Genomic DNA, 20,379 nt, shown 5'->3' with positions numbered 1-20,379 from the left:
CACTGATCCTAATATCCAGGGGGTAGAGTATGACATGACTCCCAACATAGCAATGAACGGACAGCCACCCGGTGATATTGCTCCTAATATTCATGGAAGAAGCCTATGATATTACTCCCAATATCGCAGGGAGGGTACAGCTCTTCTGTGATATGGTTCCTAGTATCCGGAGGGGGAGAGGATGATAATAGTTGCAGTATCACAGGCTGTGTTCACCCGCCCTGTGATATTGTTATGAGTATCCTGGAAGGGATATGACTCCCCATAGAGCAGGAGGCGTACATCCAGCCTGGGATATTGTTCCTAATATCCATGGAGAGGAGAGGCTGATATTACTCCCAATATGGCAGGGGGTGAACATCCACCCTGTGATATTCTTCTTAATATTCCAAGGCTGAGAGGTTGATATTACTCCCAGTATCGCAGACACTGTACACCCCCATGTGATACTCTTCCTGATATCCGGAAGGGGAGAAGATGGTATTAATCCCCATATCACAGGAGGTGAACACCCACTCTGATATCTTTCCTAGTATGCAGGGGAAGAGGAGATAATATTATTCCAATATTGCAGAAGATGTACACACCCCCCCATGATATTGTCCTTAATATTCCAAGGCACAGAAGACGATATTACTCCCAATATCGCAGAAAGTGTACACCCCCCAGTGATGTTGTTCCCATGATCCAGGAGGGAAGAGGATGATATTACTTTCAACCCCTGCACCCTGCAATGCTCTCACCCTGCAACACCGACACCCAGCTCAACCTGACGTGGGACCAGAGGTGCTGGCTGGGGGTGTTGATTGCTTCTCTTTTCTCCCTTGCCAGACTCAGTAGAGGAAGCTGAGACTGAGCAGCCGCAGGAACAAGGTGGGTTTTGCAGGTGGCTCAGGCTTCCTCTGGTTATGAGCTGGGCCTTGGGGTAATGCTGGGGGAGGTGACAGAGCTGAGTACGGTGGGCATTGGATGCGGCTGTCACCCCTCTGTGGTGCGGGCTGGGGGGCTTGGGGGACGTTGACTGAGGTGGGCCTGAACCTCTCGTCTACTCTGACACTGGAGGCTGTGGGGTCCCACACATCTTCCAATGAACATGCTGGCCCCCGCCTGGTCCCCAACCGAGATGGGACATCCTTTCCACTGCTGGGGCCCACATGGAGCTGTGGGTTCCTTTCTCATGACCTGAAGAAGCTGCAGTTCGCCCTGTGCTCTGCCTCAGAGATGGGAGGCCACACTGCCCTCAGCGGGTAGCAGAATTCAGAGCCTTAGGTTGCAGGGGCCTCAACTGAGGTCCCTGAAGGGTCTGCTCCTTCCTGAGGGGCTGATTCAGGGAGGCCCTCCCGTCTCCGCTCTGGGACTCTGTCTCTTCCCCTCACAAAGGGTCCGCATGTGGACAGCCTGGTGATGTGGATGCACCAAGGGCCCTTGGAAGTTCCCTGGGAATGGGATCCATCCCAGTACATTTGGGATGCAGGCACAAGGTCCCAGAGGAGGCCTGGGAAGCCAGTGGGGAAGGGAAGGCTGTAGTAGGTTTAGCCTCGGGGAGGGGGTGGTTCCACCCTCTGCCAAAGTCCCTGGAGCAAAGGCACGTGGCTCTCCAGCTGCCCCAGAGGCCAGGGTAGTGGCTGGGAGGGGCTGTGTGCTTCTGCCGGGTGGGGGAGATTTCTTAGCTAATCTAGTGAAGTCAAGTCAGACATTTGCCTCTAAATCGTATTTATTAATTTTTTAATTCCAAGGCTTTACAGATGAATAAGGAGACAGTTTCTATTGAAAATAGTTTTTACATGTGAGCTTGAAAAAGAGAGTCTGTTTAAATCTAGTTTTTTCCTTCCCTGTAATGCCTCTTTTCATCCCAGGTTTTCCAACAGGAAATGCGCTCGTTTGCTCACCTCTGGTAGGGGGCTTTGGCTAGGAATCCACCAAAGACAGCAGGTGCCAGTGGACTGCTTGAGCAGTCTGGCCTTTTGGTTAACCCTTTAGGAACTGTGGGCTTCAGGTTTTCAGACCATCCAAGGTGAAGGTGGCCACAGGGGCCTGGAGGCTTTCCCATCCTTCCTGCAGGGATGGTCCATTCCCCTGCACGGAGCTTGGTACCCGGGTACAACAGCCCTGTCCTGTGCCGTCGGTGGCTTTACCAATTTTGCATAGCAGCTTTTGAGCTGATCAATAGCTCTGATTGGCTGTTGAGGATTTCATGGATTCCTTTACCCCACCGGGGGGCCCAATATGCTGACAGAAGTTACATTTGTAGTGGTAGTGCTGCATACACATGGGTCCAGTTAGAAGGCTTTGATTCTTTCTAAAGGGAAAGGCATCTCTTGAGGGATCGCTGAGCTGACATAGTCTCCTAAAACCATGCTGTCAGGTGGGTGACAAAGCAGGATAGGAGGGTGATTTCGTAGGAGAGTCGGGCCACGGGCCTGCGTGTTCTCTCTGTCCCCATAGTGCTGGAGTTCCTACGTGCTCCAGGCCCCGGGTTTTCATTGCACATAATTCTCAAGGGCTCATGGCAAGCTGCACCGGGGACACAGAGGGCGGGGATGCGGGGACCCTGCCCCCAGTGGACCAAGGACTCACTGCTGGACTCTAATCTGTCTAGGTATTTTTGTGACTCGCAGAAATACCTCCACCTTGCCTGGGCCTGGAGCCACAGGAGACCCTTCCGAAGGTGAGGAATGTTCTGGAACAATGCAAGGCCTCCCCAGGCTGCCCCCAGGAGCCAGCGTCCTGGGGTCTCTGTGCGGCATCCAGCAATGTGAGCTTGCAGGACCCCGAGGAGCCCTCCTTCTGCTTGGAAGCTGAAGACGACTGGGAGGATCCAGAGGCCCTGAGCTCACGGCTGCTGTTCCTGAACACCTCCGGATACAAGGCCAGCTTCTGTGTCCTTTACAACGTGGCGCTGCCATGGCTGAGGGGCATGTTCTGCAGCTTTAGCGATGAGGAGGAGCTGACTGGGCGCCTGGCACAGGCCCGAGGGGCGGCCAAGAAAGGTGGCCTCCTCATGGCCCTGGCCGGGCTCTGCTTCCTCCTGGGCCGGCTGTGCTGCAGGAGGCTCAAGCTGTCCCAGGCCCGGGTGTACTTTGAAGAAACACTGGGGACCCTGGACGGCAGCTTCGGAGACCTGTTCCAGGTGGTGGCTGTGTACGCCAACCTGACCAGCATTTACCGGAAGTAGAACCGGGAGAACTGTACACAGGTGGTTCCCAAAGCCATGGCCCTGCTCCTGGGGACGCCCGGCCACATCTGCAGCACCGAGGCTGACGGGGAGCTCCTGTAGCTGGTGCTGCAGTGGGCGGTGGGTGGCCAGAGCCTGCAGGCTGAGGCCTGGGCCTGCTTCCTGCTGGCCAGGCATCACGTGCACCTCAAGCAGCCCGAGGAGGCCCTGTCCTTCCTAGAGTGGCTGTTGCTTTTGCACAGGGACTCGGGAGCCCCAGACACTGCGTGGCTCTCAGACTGCTCCCTGCTCCTGGCTGACATCTACAGCTGCAAGTGCCTGCCCCACCTGGTGCTGAGCTGTGTCAAGGTGGCCTCATTGAGGACACAGGACTTGCTGGCCGGCTCGCTGAGGAACGTGAACCTGGTGCTCCAGAACGCCCTCCAGCCCCACAGCCTCCCCACCCAGACTTCCCACTACCTCAGGCAAGCGCTGGCCTCCCTAACCCCGGGCACAGGCCAGGCTCTGCGAGGCCTTCTCCACGACAGCCTGGCCCAGCCGTACAGCCACCATGGCTACCACGGCCCGGCCATCACCTTCATGATGCAGGCGGTGGAAGCCAATGCTGTTGCCGGAGTCTGTGCCATCGTGGACACCCTGGTGGCCCTGGCCTGGCTGCACGTGCTTCATGGGCAGAGCCTGGTGGCCTTGAACATCCTGCAGTCTGTCCAGGATGCAGTAGTGGCCAGCGAGCACCAGGAAGCTGTGATTGCCAACATGGTGGCCGTGGCTCTGAAGAGGACAGGCCGGACGAGGCAGGCAGCCGAGGGCTACTACTGCGCCCTATGGGTGGTTTGGGACCTGTTCCAGCAGAGGAACCAGGCAGTGGTGCTGGCCAACTTCGGGACCCTGTGCCTGCACGCGGGTGCCAACAGGCTGGCCCAGCACTACCTTCTGGAGGCCATGCGTCTGTTCTCGAGGCTTCCCTGTTCGGAGTGTGGCTGGGACTTCACCCACGTACTCCTGCAGCTGGGTCACCTCTGCACCCGCCAGGGCCCGGCCCAGCAGTGCAAGGGCTACTGTGAGTGGGCCCTTCTGGTGGCCGTGGAGATGGACCACGTGGAGAGTGAGTGCCCTAGTTCCTCCTGTGTGCCTTCTGGGGCCACTCGGGTCAGGGCACACCTGGGGTCTGTGATTTGGAAACAAGTGGTGGTTTTTCCACCATCGAAAGTGCTGAGTCATGGCCAGCAGCAGATGTTGGCAAGCGCTCTGGAGACAGGCAGTTCCCATGCAGGACCAGGCCCTCTGTGCCCTACTGGGCAGCCAGCTCTTTCTGGTTTGCTCAGGGACCATCCTGCCTTGAGCACGGAAAGTCCTGCATGCTGGGAATCCCTGGCCATAACCCTGGGATCTAGGCAGGCTCTGCTGAGCTGGGACTTGGGGCCCCTCCATGAGCCAGGCCCTGAACACCAGTTCTTGTGCCCATGTTATCTGCTTGGTATCTCGGCAGCCCTGAGCACCTGTCATCCCACTTCACAGAGGACACAGGGGCGGGTGATTGCCCAAAGCCACAGAGCAGTTCATGCAAAAGAAGCTCGTGCAGAGTGTGCCAGGCCCCACCCACAAATGGAGCTTGTGGGGTCCTCGGGAAGCAGGTGCTGAGCGTGGGAACGTGAGCTTCAGGCCAGAGAAGCCACAAAAGGGTGAGTGGCATGATGGCGGGGCAGCACTTGGCCCCGGGTTAGGGAAGCCTCTTTAGTCTGGGACCAGAGGGTTGAGAGGATTTAGTCAAGTAATAGGTGTGGATGAGGGGCTGGTGGTAGGGGAGGGGCTGGCGGTGTAGCCTGTGTGAAGGCCCAGGGGTGAGCAAGTGGGGCTGAGTGAGCGGGGATGAGTGGGTTGTGAGCGGGGGTGAGTGAGTGATGGTGAGTGAGCGGGGGTGTGATGGGGGTGAGTGAGCGGGAGTGTGAGCGGGGATGAGTGGGGTGTGAGTGGGGGTGAGTGAGTGGGGGTGAGTGAGCGGGAGTGTGAGCGGGGATGAGTGGGGTGTGAGCGGGGGTGAGTGGGGGTGAGTGGGAGTGTAAGCGGGAATAAGTGGGGCGTGAGCGGGGGTGAGTGAGCAGGGAGGTGCAGAGTTGGGAGTGGGTGGGTTGGGTGCCGGATGGTGAGAAGCTCTTCTGGAGAGCTAAGCAGGGCCTGGGGCCTCAGGCTGTGGCTTGGCCTTTTCCCCAAGAGCACTGGGGAGCCATGGAGTGCTGTCGAACACTCACTGCACACTGAGCAGTAAACGGACAGTAGGTGGGCAGGGCTGTCCGAAATCTAGGCCGCAGAGAATAGATGAGGAATTTGAGTCCAGGGAAATGGCTGAGACAAGGGATACTGTTGAGTCCCCTCTGCCTTGCAGCGCTTTGTCATGGCACAGTGAGACCACTCAGAGGTGCCTCCTGTGGCCTGGACCAGAGCCCCAGGGGCTGTGGCCAAATCTGCCCATTTCCCAGCACAGGCCTGGCACCACTCCTGGCCCTAGGAGGGATGAGATTTTGGAAAGGACTGTGTGAAGGGGCCCCGGTCCCACACATCTGCCCAAGGAGGGGTGGGGGGTTCATACCCAGGCTTCTTCCCCAGGGGCATTCTCTGACTGGAAGGAGACCCTCCAGGAGCCCAGCGCCCCAGCCCCCACTGCAGCCTCCGGTGGCTCCTGGCACAATAGCCTGTGGCACCTCCTCCTACGAGGCCCTCCCCAGGGTGCTGGGGGATTCAGACTTGGAAATGCAGTCCAGGGAATAGAGATCATGCGTCTCTGTCTCCCCACCCTGCGCTGAACGGTCGAGGAGACCGAGGGTGGGGTTGATACCCCACATGCTTACTTGCTTACTTGGGGTCATTTTTGAGTCACTTTCGGTAGTTCGTGTCCTTCTAGGAGTTTGGCTGTTGTGTCTAGATGGTCTGATTTGTTGGTGTACAATTGTTCGTAGTGTTTTCATGGAATCCTTTTATTTCTGTCAAGTCGGCAATAATGTTTCCTCTTTCATTTCTGATTTTAGAAACTTGGGTTTGTAATTGTTTATTTATTTTTATTAGAGATGGGGTCTCATCATGTTCCCCCAGGCTGGTCTTGAATGCTGGCCTCAGCGATCTTTCCACCTCGGCCTCACAAAGCGCTGGGATGACAGGCGTGAGCCATGGTGCTCAGTCTCTGATTTTAGTCATTTGTGTCCCATCTTTCTTTTCTTGGTCAGTCTGGTGAAAGACTAGTCAATTTTGTTATTATTTTCAAAAAACCCACTTTTGGTTCTGTTGACTATCTCTTTTGTTTTTCCATTCTCTGTATTTTTACTTCCCATTTCCACTCTCACGTTTATTATTTTCTTCCTTTTATTCACTTTGGGTTTAGTTCATTTTCTAGTTTCTCAAGGTGGAAGGTTAGGTTTTTGATTTGAGATTTTTCTTCTTTCTTTGAATGTAGACATTTACAGTTATAAATTTCCCTTTCAGCACTGCCTTAGCTGCATCTTGGAGTTTTTGATACGCTGTGCTATTTTTTTATTTTTATTTGTTTAGGTTTTGCTCCATTGCCCAGGCTGGGGTGCAGTGGTGCAATCTTGGCTCACTGCAACTTCTACCCAGGTTCAAGCCATTCTCATGCCTCAGCTTCCCGAGTAGCTGGGATTACAGATGTGCACCACCACACCTGGCTAATTTTTGTGTTTTTTTAATAGAGACGAGGTTTCACCATTTTTCTCAGGCTGATCTCAAACTCCTGGACTCAAGCGATCCTCCCGCCTCGGCCTCCCACAGTGCTGGGATGACAGGTGTGAGCCACCGTGCTGGCCCGGGCTGTGCATTTGTTTGCATTCTTCTCAAATTAGTTTTCAGTTTCCCTGATGGTCTCTTCTTTGACTCACTGGTTGTTTAGGAGTGTGTAATTTCCACATATTTTTGAATTTCCCACTTTCCTTCACTCTTGATTTCCAGTTTCGTGCCAGTACAGCGGAAGAACACCTCTGCTTTGGTCTCAGTCCTTCTCCATTCACTGAGGCTCGTTTTGTGGCCTGGCACATGGTCTGTCATTGGGAATGTCCCATGGGCGCTCGAGAGGACTGTGTATTCAGCTGTCATTGGGGGGCGTGTGTGACAGATGTCCATTCGGCATACCTGGTTTCCGGTGTTAATCTTCGGAATGTTTCTGACACTAGACAATCAGAAGCTTTCCACTGTTCCCAGCACCATGGCTTTGGGAGAGGCCAGTGAGCCTATGGTTTTGGAGCCTGGTTGCATGAGAGAAGCATGTGTGAGAACACCAGGGGCTGGCTTTGAACCCCATTCCCCCAACATGATGCCATGTGTGGCAGACATGACGCTTGGCTTTGCTCTCTCAGGGTTCCATCTGCAACAGGGGGTACTTGTGCCCCTGGCCTCATCAGCTCAGGCTGAAGCCAGCCCTGGTTCTCCCCAGAGGGACTTTGTGAAGCAGAAATAGATGGCCTGGTGCAGGGGCCGAGCCTGGCCAGGACCTCAGCCCTGGGAGTTGTAAAGAAGGCCGGCCTCTACCATGAGCATCTGCACTAAGCTGTGCCCATGTGACGGTGTGCTCGGTGTCTGCCCTTGTACAGGTACATGGCCTGTCTGAGCTCAGGCTCCCCGCCTATGGGGCCGAGGTTCACAGAGGTGTGAAAGAGACAAGCACAGCGCAGGGGCCTCCGAGCCCAGCCAGCCTCTCTTCGATGCTGGGAGGCTGACGTCTTCCATTTTGTCTTCTGCCCAGGCCAGCTGCGGGCCGTCCAGTGGCTGTGCTACTTCTACAGCATCGTCACGCCCAGCGAGGCCCAGTGTATCATCTACCACGAGTTCCAGCTCTCCCTGGCCCACAAGGTGACCGACAAGGTGCTGGAGGGGGCAGCTCCTGGAGACCACCAGTCAGCTCTACCTGTCCCTGGGCACCAAGTGGTGAGGGCTGGCTTTGCAGTGGTGGGGGTGTGGAGGGGGGCAAGGGGGTTGGGGGCGCCGGGCAGGGAGAGGGGCACAGGGAAGCTGGCCCAGGGCCCCATCAGCCCCTTTCCTTTGGACCATTTGGTTCCTTGGCATCAGATGCTTTGAGCTGGTGGGTCTGGGGTCGTCCCAGGGCTGCTGCTGGCTCGTGAGTCCCAGCTTGAGCCTCCCTTGTTGGGTCAAAGGTCATCTCAACCCCAGCAGAGGCAGTACGTGCACTCTGGGCTGTTCTTCCTACTATGGTGGCTTTTGTCATCTGACCTCTGCCTGCCCCGAGTCTTCACTCCTGGCTTTCATCTGTCCCCTTAAATGTGACCACAGCAGCCACCTGTGGCTTCTCTCCCACAGAAGACAGAGCCAATTGTGTCACCTGCTTCCGTGGGGCAGGGTTTCAAGGTCTCACGTCCCATATGTGGCCCACTCGGCTTCCCCCGAGCATCCTGACCTGGTGGGGTAACCATGGCCCTGGCCACCCCACCCACAGGGCCTGGTGACATTGCTGCAGTCACAGCCCCTCGAGTGTCGGACTTACTGAGAGAGCAGGGAAGGAGCCAGATTCCATGGGGACCCGGGAGACTGGCTCCAGTCTTGGCCTCAGGTTCAAAGAAGGAAAATGGGCCAGTGTGCTAGAGCCATGCTTCTCAAAGTGTAGTCCCTGGACCAGCAGAGCAGCATCCATATCACCTAGGACCTTGTGGCAAGTGGGAGTTCTGGGGCCTGCCCCAGGCCTGTGGAGCCGGAAGCTCTGGGGGCAGGGCCAGCAAGCTATACAGACAGGCCTCCGAGTGACTGTGATGCCTGCACACCTTGAGAACCATCCGTCTAGATAGCCTCTGAACACTAATGGCTCCTGGTGCATCTGGAGAAGACACAGGCCATGTCTGGGAGGCAGGGGAGATGGACTAGCACACTCCTCCTGCCACAGGGCAGCATGATGCTCGATTCCCTCAGAAGGATGTCCTTCATCTTTTCCATGCCATGAGTGTTCACCCTGGCCCTCCCAGCAGCCTGGGAAGGGCAGAACACTGCACACACAAGAGGGCCGTTCGCAGTCCCCACATGCCAGATTCATCTGTCACCAGACCCAGGGAGGAGGCAGACTGGTTCCAGGAGGATGAGAGCCCTTGTTCTGACACCTGTGTCTGATTCCAGGGCCTACAGATCCACTCTGGACTACACCAAACGAAGTCTGGGGATTTTCATTGACCTCCAGAAGAAAGAGGAGGCGCATGCCTGACTGCAAGCAGGGAAGATCTACTACATCCTGCGGCAGGGCGAGCTGGTGGACCTGTACATCCAGGTGAGTGGCAAGGGATGCAGGAGGGCCCCTGTGCTGTTCACTCTCTGTCCATCCATCCATCCGTTCATCCTTCCATCATCTGTTTACCTGTTCATCCTTCCATCCATCTATCCATCATCCATCCATCTGTCCTTTCATCCATCCATCATTCATCTATCCTTTTATCATCCATCTATTCACCCATCTATCCATCCATTCACCTGTTCATCTACCCATCCATTCATCCTTCCATCATCTGTTTACCCGTTCATCTTTCCATCCATCCATCCATCCATCATCCATTCATCCATCCATCCATTCTTCCATCATCTTCCCATACACCTGTGGGTCCTTCCATCCATCCATCCATCCATCCTCCGTCCATTCACCTGTTCGTCTTTCCACCCATCCATCATCCGTCCATCATCCATCCCTCCGTCCATCCATCCATCCTTTTATCATCCATCCATTCACCTGTCCGTCCATCCATTCACCTTTTCGTCCATCCATCCATCCTTCCATCTATCTTTCCATCATCCATCCAACTGTTCATACTTCTATCCATCCATCATCCATCCATCCATCCATCCGTCATTCATCTGGTCACCTCTTCATCCATCCATTCACCAGTTCATCCATCCATCCATCTTTCCATCCATCTTTCCATTATCCAGCCATTCAGCTGTTCATCCTTCTATCCATCCAACCATCTTCCATCCATCCATGATCCATCCATTCATTCATCATCCATCCTTTTATCATCCATCCATTCACCCGTCCATCCATCCCTCCATCCATTCTTCCATCCATCCTTTCATCATCCATCCATTCACCTGTTCATTCTTCCATGCATCCATCCTTCCATCATTCATCCACTCGCCTCCTCATCCTTCCATCCATCCATCATCCATCCATTCACCTATTCATCCTTCCATCATCCATCCTTCATCCATTCATCCATTCTTTTATCATCCATCCATTCAGCCACCATCCATCCACCTGTTCGTCCATCCATTCATTCATCCATCCATCCTTCCATCCATCCATCTATCCATTCATCCACATATCATCCATCCATCCTCCCATCATCCATCCACTCACCTCCTGTTCATCCTTCCATCCATCCATCATTCATCTATCCATCCTTCTATCATCTATCCATCCGTTCATCCTTCTATCCATTCATCCATCCATCCTTTTATCATCCATCCATTCACCTGTCTATCCATCCATTTGCCTGTTCATCCATCCATCTTTCCAACAATCCATTCACCTGTTCATCCTTCTATTCATCCATCATCCATCCATTTATCCATCCATCCATTCACCTGTTCATCCTTCCGTCCATCCGTTTATCCATATATCCATCCATCCATCATCCATCCATTCATCCATCTCTCCACCCACTTATCCATCCATCATTCATACATCCTTTTGTCATCCATCCATTCACCTGTTCATCCTTCCATCCAGCCATCCATTTATCCATTCATCTATCCATCCATCATCCATCCATCACCCATCCATTCACCTGTTCCCCTTCCATCCATCATTCATCCATCCATTTATCCATTCATCCATATATCCATCCATCCATCCTTCCATTATCCATCCACTCACCTCCTGTTCATCCTTCCATCTGTCCATCAACCATCCACCCATCCATTCATCCATCCATCCATCCATCCTTCCATCATCCATCCACCCACCAATCTACCTATTAATCCATCCCTCCATTCATCTATCTGTCCATTTGTTTATCCATACATTGGTCTATCCACCATCTATCCATCCATATGTACATACATCATCTACCCTCCACCCATCCGTAATCTACCCACCCATACATACATACAGACATACACACATCATTCCAAACACCCACCCACCCACCCGTCCATCCATCCATCCAAGCATTCAGCTATCCACACACCCATCCATCCATGTGTCTACACATCTGCTCATCCATTCATCCATCCATCCACTCATTCCTAAGCCACTGCTGAGCACCTGTTGTATGCCTTTTCCCTCCCTCCAACTGGTTCCCTCACATCCTCCCCCAGTGGCCAGCATCTTCTCCCTGAGGGCAGAGGCGTGGCCCCTCACAGTGCCTAGCACCTGCTGGTATACAGCTCATGCTCAAAGAATGTGACCACTCAGTTAACACACAGAAGAACGTGCTCCAAGCGACACGTGGCACATCTCCTTACAAAATGAACCTATCATAGTGGCTGTTTTCAGAGGCTTTCCCAAACACAGTGTGATCTGGAACAAATTGTGAAGCCCACGAGCCTGGTGAAACTTTCATTATTGAGCACCTGCTGTATACCTCCTTGAGCTGAGGAGAAGGATCAAGAGCTCATGGCCAAGAGGGGACCAGGCCCACCCACAAACACTGTTGATGTGCGGCCCTGAGCTGTGGCAGGGATGTGGCAATGCAGAAAGGAACCAGGTGATGGGCTCCCAGCAATCTGGGGGCCACGGAGACTGAGTGCGGGGGGGGGGTGGTGGGCTAGGGCTGTCCCTGGTGGTAGGATTCACAGGTGTCGGGCTCCTGGGCTGCAGCTGCTCAGTCACCTCCTGGCACTCAAGTGCATCAGTTCATTGTCCTCACGCCAGTGGTGGGGCAGCCCTAATGCACAGGTCTGAAAAATGCTCAGGTGTACCTGCAGTGTGTGAGAGGAAGGAGGCTGGCGAAGGTAGGTGTGGCCACCTCGCCAGGTATGGGTCTTGAGGGAACTTCTGCTCCTTTCAGGTGGCACAGAATGTGGTCCTGTACATAGGCGACTCCAACCTGGGCTTGGAGCCGTTTGAGGCAGCTGGAGACATCTTCTTCAACGAGGCCTGGGAGTGGGAGAAAGCCGCGTCCTTCTACCGGGTGAGCTGGCCTGTGGGCTGATGTATGTGGGCCTCAGGGGGTCACCTGGAGGGCTGAGGCACAGATGTGGCAGGGCAGAGGCCTCCCACCTGGAGGCAAGGCCACCCATGCACATGCTGAGTTTCCCAGTGGTCTCACCGGGAATGATATTGACTGTGCCCCCTGCCCGGGACAAACGCTCGGGTCCGGACATGACAGTGGCTCTACCCTTGCACCTGATGATCTCAAGCAACCATGAGTGGGAAGTCCTGTCCCCATCTTCCAGATGAGGAAGCTGAGGCTCAGAGAAGCACAGGGACATGTCAAAGGACACACAGCATGTCAGTGGGAGGCCCAGGCAGGGCCCAAGTCTGCCTGCACCCCGAAGCGGGGGACGGCTTCTCCCTTCCTCTGAGCTCACGGTGTGGCTCAGCCCTGGGCACAGATAAATGTGGTGTTTTTAGAGCAGAGAGGAGTGCTGGCTCCCCCTAGTCAGACCCCCGGTGCCCAGGTGGGAGAGGCTGGTCTAAGGCTGCCGGGTGTAGCTAGATGGGCCTCAGGTGACTCTTCAACCCCCAACTTGGGTGTCTGAACCGTGCGTTATCCCAGAGCACAGAGCTCTGTGGAGGTGCAACGGTAACTGGGGCGTGGGATGCTCCAAGCACATGTTTGAGCTCTGAGGAAGGCGCTGGGTAAGGAGGGTGCTGCGGGAAGCCTGACCCCACCTGCCTGTGTGGTAGGACCGGGCCCTGCCCCTGGCAGTGACTATGGGCAACCGTAAGGCGGAGCCGCAGCTGCAGCTGTGCAACAAGCTGGTGGCACTGCTGGCCATGCTGGAGGAGCCCCAGGAGGGCTTGGAGGTTGCCCACATTGCCCTAGCACTCAGCATCACTCTGGGTAAGTCCCCTGAGCCCCCATCCTGCCAGGATCCACACTTTGCCAGAGCCCAGCCTCCAGGTCTGTAGGGCAGGAGCTGAAACAGCTGCTGGATTTTCCTGGTCTCCTGTGCAGTCAGGCAGATCTGCCCAGCTGGCTTCCCCGTCTGGCCATGCGGCACAGCCTGAGGTCTCTCACGCAGTGCTGAGCTCTGCTTCCTCTGTCTCTTCCCACTGCTGACCACAAGGGCCACACAGTGTGCCCTCTGCCTTCCAGACATGCCAGGCATCTCGGTCCCTGTATGTGCCAGGCTGTGGCACATTCCCTTTGTCTTGTGCCCTTCCCACCCTCATCAACCACACGGCTCTCTGGCTGATGAAATCCCAGTTCCCCTTCCAGCAGCCTGCCCCTTAAGGCCGGGCATCCCCTGGTGCTGTGCCAGGATCGTCTGTCCTCCTCCAGAGACAGGGAACCCTGGGCGGGCCGCATGCCCCAACGCCGTGTGCCTTGGGGCCCAGTACACAGTAGGTGTGCAGCTGTGTGGGAATGCATTGAATGCAGGCTCCACAGCACTCGCCCTGAAAAGGGGAGGACATCAGAGACAGCCTAGGTGGGTTTGTGCATCTGTGGGGGGACCTGGAGCTCAGGCATGTGGTGACTCCCCCAAGGTAAGGGGCTCTGATCGTGACTCACCCAGGAGGAGTCGGATGTCACGTCCGTGGGCTGCATGGAGCCGGGGTTCCCGGGAGCACCTGGACTGTATGGGTTTTGGGCTCCCCTGGTTAAAACCAGTGAACAAAGGCAGGTGGCTATGTGTAGGCAGAGCTGGGCCATCCAAGTCCGACTTTGCCAAAGCCTCACAGTAGACAGGGACAGGCCTTATTAGTTCTGCTTTGCAGATGGGAAAGTGGGTCTGGGAACCCAGAAGGGACTGGCCAAAGCTGCCCAGGTGACCACAGGTGCCTGGAGGCAAGCCAGGTGCTGCCCGGGGTCTGCATACCTGCTCCTGAGGGGCCTGTGCCCTGACTGCCCCAGGGAGCCACGTCCTCACACCTGCCCCTTTGGCCTGCACCCCAGGAGACCGGCTGAATGAGCAGGTGGCCTACCACCGGCTGGCCGCCCTGCACCACCTGCTGGGCCATGGCAAGCTGGCGGAGCACTTCTACCTCAAGGCCCTGTAGCTCTGCAACTCACCGCTGGAGTTTGACAAGGAGACCCTCTACTACGTGAAGGTGTACCTGGTACTTGGTGACATACTCTTCTACGACCTGAAGGTGGGTGGGGAGGGGCAGGGCTCAGGGTGTTTCCGGCCCCCTTGGAGTGGGATCTCCACCCTGACCCCAGGGGCCTGGGTTCCAGCCTTCCTTAGGAATGGCCCAGTGGCCTCCCTGGAGCTCTGCACATGGCTGGAGGAACGAGCAAGGTTCGCAGATACAACCCAGCTCCCAAGCTGGCCAGGCCCCACCCTCAAGAACTCAGTCTCAGCCTGGGAGGCTGACACATGAGCGGGCAATGGTGACCTCTGGGTAAAGAAGGGGGATTGTAGTCAGGGGGGGCCCTCCTGGAGGAGGTGACACCAAACTGAGTCTTGACAGTCAAGTGTCAAGTTGCATTTAAGAAAGAAAACAGGGTCGGGAGAAGGACATTTTGGAGGACGGCATCATCCTCACATTGAATCCACATTGCAAGATCCAACCCAAATCCCAGTGCCTCCTCTAGGAAGCCTGCCCAGGGTGCCAGCCTGCACTGAGCAACTCCTTCCTGGAGTCCCGAGACACCTTGAATCTTCACATCACCCAGGAAGGGTGGGGTGGGATCCGTGTCTTACCATCCACTTCACAGACAGGGGAACCCCAGCTCACAGCAGGTGCAGTGGGGCGGGGCCCCAGCCAGCCAGGCTGAGACCTTGCTGGGTTGGGTCTGTCTCGAGAGGAGGTGCTGTGCTCTCTGCCCCCAGTCCTGCAGGGGTGGAGAGTGGAGAGCTGGGACTGGCAGACTCAGACCTGGGGTGTCTCCACTCCTCTGCCCAGCAGGCACTTGCCCCTCCTCAGCACCACACTGGCACCGCATCTGTACTCCTTATGGGCTGAGGGGCCAGGGCACTCCAGTCCAGGGACAGAGATCTTGGCCTTAGAACATGAGGAGCTGGGGCAGCCCTAAGACCCCGCCCCGTATCCCTCACCACAGGCCTGGGGCTGCCCGGGAGGCCCCCGCCCAGTTCTGGTGACACCTGGTGGTCAGAAGCGGTCCCTATGGCCTCCCAAGTCCCATCCAGACAGGGAGGTGCCAGGTGTCAGGCCCAGAGGGATGCTGCTCACCGCTTGGGGCTCGCCTGGGACCCAGGGGACGGGTCTCCCAGAAGTGGGCCTTTATCTCGCTTGGTCAAGCCTGCTGCCCACTCTGCCTGCCCAAGAGGAATGAAAGGGCCAGGTAGTACCTGAGAGGCCAAAGTCCATGGTTGGGGTCGAGGGGCAGAGGCCTCCTTCACCTCCTTCCCATGCACAGCCCTCTGGGCCTCATCGTGACTATGCTGTCAGCCCAGGCCAGCTTCCCACAGGGAGGCCCCCTCGGAATTCCCCAGGGGCGGCTGTCTTTCCGAGGCCACACCCTCCTCGTATATAGGAGGCTCTGGACCGAGGGCCCAGAGGAGTGGGAGAGAAAGCTGGGCTGGATGGGGACTGAAAGGCTGGCAGAGAGGCAGGGGTAAATGGGCATCCTTGCCGATTGCCTCTAAAATGCGGTCCCCTTTAGTCTACACGTGAGAGTGAGCCCTGGAATAGGGTGGATTAGGTGTGTCCTGGCTCAGCCTGCCACTCACTAGCTGCTGCACACACTACAGGCACATGGAAATGCACACGCAAATGCAGACACACGCACACACTGGCACACACACAACCACATACACAGGTACTCATGCACACGCACCGGCGCGCATACACAGGCAAGCACACAGGCACACACACAGGCACACGCAGAGACATGCTTTGGCTGGCTCCTTCCTGTTTAGTTAGGATGCCCCCACCCCTTCAGGAAGCCCTTTGCCTCCCACCCCCGGCTGAGTCAGGGGCCTCCTGGGCCCCCCACAGGCTCCTGGGCTTCCCTCTGCCACAGCCCGGGCCACCTTTGTGGTCAGTGTTCAGTCCCAGGTCCCTCAGACTGGGAGCAAGGATGTTAGGCTCAGCCATGCACCCAGCACAGAGTCCAGTGTTCGGCTGGGCCGGGGGGCATTGGATGAGCAGTGGCGGTGACTCGGGGCCTTCTCACGCCCCTGCTCCGTGTGTGGGGCGGGGCAGTGAGGGAATGGACTGCTGCATCTTGGACTTTGTCCTTGGCCCTGGGAGCCATCTTGAGATGGTAAAGAGGGACAGGCCAGGCCTGGGTCTTAGAGAGGTCCCTTGGGTGTCCCCCATGTGGAGGAGGCGCCTGGGGAGAAGCTAGGGGGGAGATGGGAGGGTCAAGGTGGAGGTCTGGGAGGCAGCATCCCAACCCAGGGATGGTGAGTTTGAGCCAAAGATGCATTGAAAATGGGAGTGGATGTCTGGGGAGTCACACTCCATCAATATTTCAGGGGAACATTGCCAGGGAGGACACCTGTGAGATGGTTTTGTACCTGGCCTGGCCCGTGGAGGGCCTGGAAATGGTCAGCATGGACAGGGGCCAGAGGGGAGCCTGGGTCACTCAACGCTGTGCCCCTGCTGTGGCTTGGAGCCACGGGTCCTGCATGGAACTCTCAGAGCAGGCAGGATCTGCCCTGACCTCAGCCCATGGGGAAAGCAGCCACTGCCTGCAGAGAGGGTGGGACTGAGGCAAGAGGCTTGGGGTGAGTGGAGCATAGGGATAGTCAGGAAGGCTTCCAGGGGTTTCAGGGTTGTCCCCAACTCCTGCAGCTGAGACCACAGCAGTGTCACAGGCTTCGGGGCTCATGGGGTGAGCCAGCATTGGCTGGACATGTGGAATGACCTGGAGACAGGAACAGCTTCTGGGAAGACAGGCTCCGAGTCCCCCTTTTGCTGAGCATGGCCTGTCCCCTTCAGGAACAGTTTGATGCAGCCGGGTACTACCAGCTGGCACTGGCAGCCGCTGTGGACCTGGGCAACAAGAAGGGCACAGCTGAAGACCTACACGCGGCTGGCCACCATCTCCCACAACTTCCTCCTGGACCACGAGAAGTCGCTCTTCTACCAGAAGGCCAGGACCTTCACCACAGAGCTCAATGTCTGCAGGGTCAACCTGCCTCCTCTGCCACTCTGCGGGTGGGCCCCCTGGTTGGCCCCAGCCACCCTCGCTGAGGACAGCATCCGAGGGAGTGGGTTTTGTGCAAGGAGGATGGTCTCCTGCCTCTCCTGGTGTCTCCCGTGGCTCATTTTCTGGGAAATGGAGGCATGAAAGCAGGGTTCAAATAGCAATGTTTTTTTGCAATAACATACTGAAGTACCCAGAGCTTCCTTCCCTGTGTGCTTCCTGGGCGGTGTCTGGGGCCAGCTCCTTCCCTGGTGGCAGCCCTCTGATCTTGGGGAGAAGGACCCTGAGTCCAACAGACCTGGGCCAGTTCACCATGAGCCTCGGTTTCCTTGGCGGCCAGAGGGGAGACGGTGGTAGAACTCCCTGGGCAGCTCCCTGCTCTCCCTGCTCAGAGCTTTTGCTGTAGGTCTCGTGCCGCCCTTGCCTTTATCCTTCAGGCCACTGTGCCCGCATGTGGGGGCTGCTAGTGCCCCTGTTCGCCATTGAAGAAACAAAGGCACAGAGAGGTTAGGTGTCTCGCCCACCGTCACACAGCAGGTAGGGGCGGAGACACAGAGCCCAGTACACTGACCACCACACCACCCTGCCAGCTTGCTGCCAGGAAAGTGTCCCCCATTAGGACCCAAGGTCAGCTCCTGGACCTCTCTTGTGGTGTCAGGAGAGCCACAGGCCAGTGAGGGTGGCCCCGGGGATCCCTCACTCAGTGTCCTCTGCTCCCAGACTTGGCTGGGCCGAGCCTGGCCAGTCCCACCTCTGGCCACCGGTCAGCCCTGCGGGAAGTGAGATGCAGGGATCTCCGCCTGTGTAGACGCTGCTACCCAGTATTGAAAGCCTTATCTGGGCTGCCCCCTATGCCGTCCCCACAGGCCCCCTCCCCTTCCGGCCCCCGGCCCTCATCCCAGTCCCTGGAATCCCAGGTTTTCCTTCTTGGAATCTCTTGGCCCCAGGGAACACAGCTCACACGGTCTCTTTGCCAGTTTACGGCAAGGAAACCGAGGTTCAGAGACTGTGGGTGTCCCACGTGATTCTCACATACACTGCACTCTCCCAGGCCCCTCTTTTAAACACTTTAAATGAGGTGACATTCACATCGCATGCAATTAACTATTTCAACGCGAATAATGTGGTGGCATTTGTGCATTCAGAGTCCTGTGCAACCACTCACGCCATGTAGTTTCAAAACGTGTTCATCTCCCCAGAAGAAACCTGCCATCCTCACTAAGCTGTTACCCCTCCTTGGTATCCCCCAAGCCCCTCGTTTAATGGAAGGGGAAACTGAGGCCCAGAGAGAGACTTGCCAGTGGGTGGAGCTCTGATAATAAGGAATCAGGCACCCATCTGCTGCTTCAGTCCTGGGTTGGTTTTCCACCCAGCAGAGGTGACAGAGCCAGGAGGTTCTGGGACCCCATGCTTGCAGCCAGAGCCCTGCCCCGACCTTCCCCACCAGGGGGCAGCAGAGAGCTTTCCAGAACCGGCCGCGGGGCTGGCGGGAAGCAGCGGGTCAGAGCTGCTGACAAACCTCACGTGGACCCCAGATCGCTGTCTCTGTGGGTTGGGCTTGGGAATTGGAGAGGAGGCCGCATGATTGGAAACGTGAAGACAGCACGGCCTGGCTGGAGGAGCGGGAAGCGCCGTCACGTTTACTGAGGACACAGATCTCCTGCCCGCTGGGCCGGGCATGCAGCCACTCTTCTCAGGGTGGGGTCCGCAGGTCCGGGTTGCTCTCGGCCCCCGACCTGCCTCAGAGTCCGGGGGGCTTTGGAATTGTGCCTCCCCATCTCCACCCACCCTGGCTGGTGCCATGAGGGGACTGGATCCTGGGATCCTGTTCCTCTTGGGCAGCAGAGACTGGGGGACCAGAGGAGATGATGGGTCTTCAATCCCCACATTCAAACCCCAGCCCGCCACGCACAGTCTGGGTGTTCGGGGTGAGGGAGTTGATGTCTCTGAGCCCCAGTTTTGTCACCACTAAAATGATGCCGACATACTGGGGCAGAGTGTCAGCCCCAGGGCTAACAGAGGCCTGTTTCCTACTGACAATACCTCTTACTCCTAGGAACAGCTCCAACAACCACACACTAGGGAACACTCAACCCAGGCCAACTTGTCAGAGGCACGTGAGCCAGAGCGACTCCATCTTGAATGCGGGCTGGGTAAAGGGAGGCTGAGACCTGCTGGGCCACATTCCCAGGAGGCTAGGCATTCTTAGTCACAGGATGAGATAGGAGGTCAGCACAAGATACAGGTCATAAAGACCTTGCTGATAAAGCAGGTTGCAGTAAAGAAGCTGGGCAAAGCCCACCAAACCCAAGATGGCCCACGAGAGTGACCTGTGATTGTCCTCACGGCTCATTATGTGCTACTTATAATGCATTAGCTGCTACAAGACACTCCCACCAGCGCCAAGACAGTTTACAGATGCCATGGCAACATCTGAAGGTTCCCTACATGGTCTCAGAAGGGAGGGCAGAAACTCTCAGTTCTGGGAATTGCCCACCCCTTTCCTGGAACACTCATGAATAGTCCAACCCTTGTTTAGCGTATGATCAAGAAATAACCATGAAAATGGGCAACCAGCAGCCTTTGGGGCCACTCTGCCTATGGAGCAGCCATTCTTTTTTTTTTTTTTTTTTTTTTTGAGATGGAGTCTCCAGCTCTGTTGGCCGAACGGGATGGAGTGGCGTGATCTGGCTCCTACAACCTCATCTCCTGGGTTCAGCGATTCTCCCTGGGGCTCAGCCTTCCTAGTATCTGGGATTACAGGCCCTGCCAACCACACGCCATTTCTTTTTTGGTATTTTAGTTGAGACAGGGTTTTGCCATGTTTGGACCAGGCTGGTCTCGAACTTCTCACCTCCAGGTGATCCACCTGCCTCGGGATCCCAAAGTTAGAGGATTACAGGAGTGAGCCTTGCGCCCGGCCAGAGTAGCCATTCCTTTATCCTTTCTTTCCTAAGAAAAACTTGATTTCACTTGATGGAC

General features: G+C 56.3%; 1 pseudogene; it reads left to right on the top strand.

The window, feature by feature from the left end:
* Nucleotides 1-19,082, top strand: part of LOC104660932 — a 30,312-nt pseudogene extending 11,230 nt beyond the window's left edge.
* The last annotated feature ends 1,297 nt before the right edge of the window (nucleotides 19,083-20,379 follow it).

Source organism: Rhinopithecus roxellana, unplaced genomic scaffold (assembly GCF_007565055.1).
Source record: "Rhinopithecus roxellana isolate Shanxi Qingling unplaced genomic scaffold, ASM756505v1 contig3635, whole genome shotgun sequence".
Classification (NCBI taxonomy): domain Eukaryota; kingdom Metazoa; phylum Chordata; class Mammalia; order Primates; family Cercopithecidae; genus Rhinopithecus; species Rhinopithecus roxellana.
Note: the sequence above shows the minus strand (reverse complement) of the source record. Positions and strands in the feature narration are given on the sequence as shown.